The sequence below is a fragment of the Oratosquilla oratoria genome, chromosome 22 (genome assembly GCF_046742065.1).
Source record: "Oratosquilla oratoria isolate Oo_2021 chromosome 22, ASM4674206v1, whole genome shotgun sequence".
Classification (NCBI taxonomy): Eukaryota; Metazoa; Arthropoda; class Malacostraca; order Stomatopoda; family Squillidae; genus Oratosquilla; species Oratosquilla oratoria.
The window spans coordinates 15,167,941-15,176,481 of NC_134798.1; the positions used below are offsets into that span (position 1 = coordinate 15,167,941).

The 8,541-nt window shown below is 36.3% G+C and overlaps 1 long non-coding RNA gene across 1 annotated transcript; it reads left to right on the forward strand.

The window, feature by feature from the left end:
* The first annotated feature begins 684 nt into the window (after positions 1-684).
* Positions 685-1,238, forward strand: LOC143037205 (uncharacterized). Its single transcript, XR_012967453.1, has 3 exons — positions 685-842; positions 962-1,019; positions 1,123-1,238. It is a non-coding gene; the product is annotated as an uncharacterized LOC143037205 (long non-coding RNA).
* The last annotated feature ends 7,303 nt before the right edge of the window (positions 1,239-8,541 follow it).

The window sequence follows — 8,541 nt, forward strand, 5'->3', positions numbered from 1 at the left end:
TTCTCCGTCTTTCGGCATACCAATAGTCTGATGTATTTTCATGGCCTCATTCTAACTTTGTTGTGACTTGGGCATTCGGCATGCCCTTATGGTTAACAAGTATTTTTCCATCCTAAGTCATAACAATATATATATATATATATATATATATATATATATATATACATATATATACATACATATACATACATATATATATATATATATATATATATATATATATATATATATATATATAATATATTGTGAGTGCCGATTGCACTATGTATAAGAATATCTTGATGTATGTTCTACAGATAAATTATAATATGTATCGAGGTTAATTACTAATCATGGCTGGTGACATATGATCTGTGTTAAGCACCAATTGTATAATGCTCAAGTGTACTGACAAATTGTATGTACTAAATTTAATTACAAATCACGGTTTGTGATATTTGATGAATGTTAAGTACAGATAGTACTATGTCTGGGTGAGATGTGAGAAAATATCTATGACATGTGAAGGAGGCCAGAGCCTAATGGCAATCATAAGCTCGTGTTGTTACGTATGCAGTTACTATGTATGTAAAATAAATGTAAAATGTCTTTGTCGAAGTTGATGTACTGTAGTGAATTATTAAATATGTTATAAAATGAAACAGAATTAAAGAAGTCATATGAAAAGGAGAATGTGGAGTGGAACGTGACTCGTATATATTGAATTTGGATCCCTTGAATTGGTATTCCTCCGCCAAAAGTAGTGCCGCGTCCTCTTTGTGAGGAATGAAGAAGTATTGTTCTTTCTGTGTCTAGTTGTCAAAGTGACAACACCTTCGTGGGTGCGATAGAAAGCATAATTGGTAAGCATTGGCAGAGTGAATTATTATTATGTAATTTGACTTATGTAATATTTGAAGTATAGTTAAGAGTTAGTGTGGAAGTCATGTTGATTAGTACTGTATCTGGTTTTTCTAAATAGGAAAGGATCACGAGAATATAGAATGATGGATATGGAAAAGGCGGAAGAACAAATCATGGTATGAATTGTAAAGTTTGTCATGATTGAACATTGTGCTAATTATTGAATTGGTTTGATAGCTTGATTATGAATGTAAATTACAATGTTGAACTAATTTGCAGAAACCACACATACACACCGTCTGTTGTAAGATCGAGAACTAAGGGTCAAATAAAGAAAGAAGTGTGCGTAATGATTGCCTCCCTTTACCTCTGTACCTCATGACCGCCGACCTTAGGAGACGGCGTGGACAATATATATATATATATATATATATATATATATATGTATATATATATGTATATATATGTGTATATATATATATATATGTATATATATCTTTAACTGCTTTAGCGGGAGGCACTTTCCGAAGGAGGGCTTACATCGCAATACGGCTGAGAGAAGAAGCTTCTCATTTGTTTTGTTTTTTATCTGCGGTCTTGTTATATGGCTATAACAGTGTCGCAGAAAACTGTCATATTATAAATCGTCCCAGACGATTTTTGGATCATATGTGAAGTAAAACCCTTCTCTGTCAGGATAACCATCAAGAACCTATTTTCCCGGTTGCATTTCAACCTTGATTAATGTTATTTTTATTTTCCCGCCACCAGGCGAATCAGCTACGGGGCAAAGGTGACGACTTCAGTCACTGCTACACGCCTCCAAATGTATTGTCCTCTTCAACTTCTTCTGCTCCGTATTATTTTCTCCATAACTTCATCAAAATCATGATTACTATTGTCACTACAACTTCGTCAAATTGTCATTTCGTTTGTTATCATACTTAATAGGAAGTTCATTTTCGTCGTTGGGATAAGTGACGCCTTTGACATAGTTGTCACACCCAGTCCTCAGATGATGGGCTATGACCCCAGAAGGGTGTGAGGATAGATTTTCACTAAGTTGAGAAAACAAACCAGCGGTCCAGGTTTCTTTGTTTTATTATGAGTGCTAGTGTGTGTGTACTGTTTTGTGGGAGTTTCAGAATCTGAGCTACTAACCTGGGCCTGTGAGCAGTCTCCGAGCGTCTGTTCTTCTGTCTTCAAACCTTGAGGATACCTCGGTAATGTCAGACACCTCCCTCTAAGGCCGTACTTCTCATCTTGATGTGTACATGATTGGCTATGGACAAAACTTCAAAATGCACTTGGCCAATAACCATAGTCATTACACGAATTGGGCTTGCTTAGCCGAATACATCAGGTCTTTTCATACGACTAGATGGGGTCATCGTTTTCATGTCATTAATTAATTCCTCCAATAAGGGCTTTCAGGTGAGGTCCTTACGTCAACATGCCTTGGATATATCTATATCTCAGGTTACTGCCTTGGTAAGAACACCTGGGTGGTACTATCGTCCACGAGGAATAGCACATCACCGAAGCAGTGAGAATCAGTCTGTTCTAGAGAACGTCAGGCGATTTTCTTTTGGTGGAGTCTTAAAACAAATATCTGTAGATTTTTTTTTCTTACACCTTCAGAGCCTTGGTTATGAAATATATCGTGCCAAAGGATCACAAACAAATAGATATCTTCTTTTTTTAAATACTGTGACAAAATATTGGCGCCAAATAGTATCATTCCGTGGAAGACATATATATCTTCTTTTAAGTGGTCTACCGTGAGAGAATTAATCTTATTCCTTCTTCTGTAGTAACCATTTATTTGCTTACTTCTTCATTATTCAAAAGTTACCACATGAACACATATTCCCACACTGGTGTGCTCGTGTATGTGGGGCGAATGTGTGGAGGGGAAAATAATAACGCCACCGTGCACACTGCGTATTTGTCTTCTTTGAGTCGAGACTGAAAGAGCGCTTTGACTCGACCATCGCATTTCCAAGGGGAATTGGGACCTTCTGTGTATACAGTATATGTATGTACGTGTATGTAAGCTTTCCTTGGAAGAGTAGGTCCAACATAGAGATGCATAGATAAGTATTCCTGGTCGAAATGTATAAAAAACTTTTCTGTACTAAGGAACGGCTAAGTTCTTTCAGGAAAGGAGAGAAAGGAAGGATTACATAATCAGTTTCATTTAAATACTATATACCTCATGCCAGAATGCGTAACAGTATGTAATAATATTACGCAACTCCCCTGGTTTTGTGTATTAACCAAATTGCATTTACCTAGTTGTATTATACGGGAAGGGAGCTATGCTTGTGGTGACCCGTCTTTGTATCTCTCAGCATCAATTTTTTTCTTAAAATCTTGAATAGTGTTTGCACACACTGTTTCTTTGTCTAATTTGTTCCAAGTATCTATCACTGTGTGGGAAGCTTTTTTTTCTTTTCTTTTTTCTTTTTTTAGATCTCTTCTGTAATTATCTTTTCTTTTATTTTATTTTCATGTCCTCCTGTGAATACTTTGATCTTGAGAAGGTGTTTGACACAGTACTTCACAATGGACTATTATGGAAATAAGAGTATACTGGGTAATTAAGAGGTGGGCTTCTTAGATGAATGAATGAGTAGCAGTAAGGGACTTGGTATTAAGATAGACGGCGATGGCTAGCGGAGTCCCGCAAGGGTCAGTTCTGGGACCTGTAATGTTCTTTATGCATATTAATGACATGATTGAGGCTACCACAAGCTACACTAACAAGTTTGCAGATGATGCAAAGATCATGAGAACAATTAGATATGAACAAGATTGCAAGATATTGCAAAATGTTCTAGACAATATATATATATATATGAATGAAACCAAAAGCGAAATATTACTTTTTTGCTAAATTCAATTAATTATTCACTGGTAAGCGACTGAATTATAAGAACAAAGTAAAAGAAAGGTACAAGATTAGGAGTGATGCTCATGGATAATCTGTCACCTGATAAACACACACACACACACACACACACACGCCGACCACGGAACCGTCAACACCTTCGTCGTTGGGTCCCAAAGAAGAGGATAAACAACGAAAAAGGAAACCTAGTTTGTATTGTATGGGAGGGGAGAAATCGTGGATGTCCGAAATGATATCTCTGCAGTGCTAGTTAAATGTATTATGACGTAATTAGCAAATAAAATAAGGAAAATAACGAACACTCAAACTCGAACGGCAACTGCGAATCAGAGCCATCTAGTGACGCCTTGCTGAACCCCGATATAAACAAACTTTACGAGACTCCAGCGGCCACGCTGGAATATCAAAACGATGTTTTTTCTGGATTCGGTAAGTACGAAAGAAGGAGTTTAAGTCGAATCTTAGAGATAGAGAGGGAAATGAGCAGAAATAGGATACGGTGGGAGAATGAAACTATGGACTTAAGGAACGAAATCGTTGGACTAATTTTAAAATTTCCGACCTGAGGAAAACTAACTTGGACCTAAGAAACGAGATTAAGGAAATGAAAAAGGATATAAGAGCTGAAGAATGAGAATAAAAAGAAGAGTATCAATCATACTACTAATAGCGAAAACTTAAAAAAGAGGTAAACAACAAAACACAAGAAATAACTGAATTTTTTTTAAAAAAGACACACACGCCGACCACGGAACCGTCAACACCTTCGTCGCTGGGTCCCAAAGAAGAGGATAAACAACGAAAAAGGAAACCTAGTTTGTATTGTATGGGAGGGGAGAAATCGTGGATGTCCGAAATGATATCTCTGCAGTGCCAGTTAAATGTATTATGACGTAATTAGCAAAAAAAAAAATAAGGAAAATAACGAACACTCAGACTCGAACGGCAACTGCGAATCAGAGCCATCTAGTGACGCCTTGCTGAACCCCGATATAAACAAACTTTACGAGACTCCAGCGGCCACGCTGGAATATCAAAACGATGTTTTTTCTGGATTCGGTAAGTACGAAAGAAGGAGTTTAAGTCGAATCTTAGAGATAGAGAGGGAAATGAGCAGAAATAGGATACGGTGGGAGAATGAAACTATGGACTTAAGGAACGAAATCGTTGGACTAATTTTAAAATTTCCGACCTGAGGAAAACTAACTTGGACCTAAGAAACGAGATTAAGGAAATGAAAAAGGATATAAGAGAGCTGAAGAATGAGAATAAAAAGAAGAGTATCAATCATACTACTAATAGCGAAAACTTAAAAAAGAGGTAAACAACAAAACACAAGAAATAACTGAATTTTTTTTTTAAAAAGACACACACGCCGACCACGGAACCGTCAACACCTTCGTCGCTGGGTCCCAAAGAAGAGGATAAACAACGAAAAAGGAAACCTAGTTTGTATTGTATGGGAGGGGAGAAATCGTGGATGTCCGAAATGATATCTCTGCAGTGCTAGTTAAATGTATTATGAGGTAATTAGCAAAAAAAATAAGGAAAATAACGAACACTCAGACTCGAACGGCAACTGCGAATCAGAGCCATCTAGTGACGCCTTGCTGAACCCCGATATAAACAAACTTTACGAGACTCCAGCGGCCACGCTGGAATATCAAAACGATGTTTTTTCTGGATTCAGTAAGTACGAAAGAAGGAGTTTAAGTCGAATCTTAGAGATAGAGAGGGAAATGAGCAGAAATAGGATACGGTGGAAGAATGAAACTATGGACTTAAGGAACGAAATCGTTGGACTAATTTTAAAATTTCCGACCTGAGGAAAACTAACTTGGACCTAAGAAACGAGATTAAGAAAATGAAAAAGGATATAAGAGAGCTGAAGAATGAGAATAAAAAGAAGAGTATCAATCATACTACTAATAGCGAAAACTTAAAAAAGAGGTAAACAACAAAACACAAGAAATAACTGAAAAAATAAAATAAAAAAGAACTTAGGTGAGGAAAGTATCCAAAAAAAAAGAAAAAAAAAAGAGAAATGGAAGGAAAACATTGAAAATAAAGAAATTGTTTTCAAAGAAATAGTTTAACAACAAATACAGGAAAATCCAAAGGACACAATTATCCAAGTAATTAATGAAAAAGCAAATTGGGTCAGAGGCACAGTGGATAGGAAAAAATGTATTGTGGTATATGGACTAAAAGAAAAACATGGTCTGTCGAGGTACATGAGAGAAAAAGAAGAAAAAGAGACAGCAATAGCAATCCTAAAAGAAATTCAGGATGGAGCTCAAGATTCAGGGAAAGACGTAGACGATGCATATAGAATTGGTCACTACTCTAAGGGTAGAAATCAACCCCTAAAGATAAAATTAAGATCACAAATGGTAGTAGAAGACATGTTGGAAAAAGTAGGTAACTTGACAAGGAGTGAAAAGTACAATAAAATATGGATAAAAAGAGAAATGAGTATTGAGGAATTAGAAAAAGAAAAGACACTAAGAGATGAAGCAAATGAAAAAAAAAAAAAATCACGAAGAGAACGGAGACCGAAAGCAAAGAATTCTATTGGAGAGTGATCGACATTAGACTGAGAAAATGGTACATCAGAATGGGCGAACCGAAGACAGAAAAAAATGGAGAAAGAAGAAAATTGAAAGTGGCCTATACCAACATCGACGGATTAATTTCAGGACTGAATGAACTTAATGATTACCTGCTAGAAGAAAAACCAGACATAATGAGAATTGTGGAAACTAAACCAAGGGATAAAATACCATCCATTGATGTTGGACATGGACTATACAATTCCTGGATTAAAAGCAGAGACAAGAAACTGGGATGAGGAATCATGTTCTTGGCCAAGAAAAAATTGAATGTGACAGAAATTGCGGAGGGCAAAGGTAATGTAGAACTGATCAGGATAATAGTCGAAGACAAAAACATGAAAAGTAGAAAGTTTGTGGTGACTTATGTGCCCCCGAAACGAACGCATGGAAAGACAACGAGCATACGAAAGTGCTTAAAGATACAAGGCAATCATTAAATGAGATACTAATCGGCGGGGGTAATCTGGTAATTATAGGGGACTTCAATTGCAAAGAAATTTGTTGGAAGAACATGACAGTGAGAGGAGGAGAAGACTTGTGGGGTAATGTACTGCTGGATATGACCATGGAATATACAATGACTCAGTGGGTCAGTGAAAACACCAGATACAGAAATAACGAGGAGCCGTCGAAACTAGATTTAATATTTACAACAGAACCTGAAATTGTGGATAAAATTCAATACAAGACACTAATTGGAAAGAGTGACCATATACTCATTGAGACTGAACTAAAGGAAGAAATATATATGGAGAGAAATGAAAAGATTAGGAAAGGAAGATTGATGTACAACAAAACGGACTTGGCAAAATTAAAGAAATTCTTCCAGAATGCAAACTGGGGAAAATTCTACATGAAAGAGACAAAAGTGGAAGAGAAATGGGATATCTTGATGGATAATTACAATGAAGGGGTGAATAGGTACGTACCAAGACAGAAGCTAGAGAGAGTATACATTAAATGCTGGTTCAACAAAAGATGCAGCGAGGCAAAAGATAGAAGGTACAGAGCTTGGAAAAGATGGAGAAAAGGTAAAAAACCTGGAAATGGCAAGTTTATATAAAATATAGAAATGAGTATGTTAAAGTGAGAAGAGAGGAAAAAACAACCATGAAAAGGATATTATAGATAAATGCAAAGAGCAACCCAAACTATTCTATCGATACGTGAATGGTAAACTTAAAAAAAAAAAAAAAAAAAACAGGAAATGGTGAAACTACGCCAAGAGAATTTAGAATACACAGAAGAATTAGAAATGGCCGAAGTCATGAATAATCACTTCAAATCTGTCTTCACGAGAGAGAAAGCACAATATTGGGACGAAGGTATTGGAAGGCGATCTCCACTCATGAGCGACATAACAATAACACAAAAAGAAGTATTGGAACATCTATCAAACTTTGACGTCAGGAAATCACATGGCCCGGATGGAATTGCAAATTGGATTCTAAAAGAATGCAAAGAAGAACTAACGGACAAAATACATAACATAATGAGTTGCTCACTTAAAGAAGGAAAAATACCAAAAGACTGGAAAAATGCTAACTATATGTAAAGGAGGAATCAAGAAAGAACCAACCAACTACAGGCCAGTCTCACTAACAAGTACTATAGCCAAAATTGGTGAGAAAATCATCAAGAATAGATGGGTAAAACACCTGGAAGATAATAATATGATAAACCCAAGATAATTTGGGTTCAGACAAGGAAGATCGTGTACCACAAACTTGATATATTTCAAGTCACTATTAATAGACATAGTGCAAGAAAGGAATGGATGGGCTGATTGTGCCTTCCTGGACTTACAAAAAGCTTTTGACAAAGTATCACACAAAAATTATTAAAAAAAAAAAATGGAACATATAGGAGGGATACAAGGGAACCTACTAAAATGGATGGAGGACTTCTTGATTGGTATAAAGATGAGAGTCGTGCTCAAAGAAAAATATTCAGGTTGGAAAGAGGTGATCTTCGGAGTATCGCAAGGATCTGTATTGGCTCCAATAATGTTTGCTATTTATGTGAATGATATGGATGATGATGTGAAATGTTACATGAGCTTTTTTGCAGACGACGCCATACTCTTAAGGAAAGTAAAAACTGAAAAGGATTGTGAATCACTGCAGGAAGACCTGAATAATGTATGGAACTGGAGTCAGAAATGGGAAG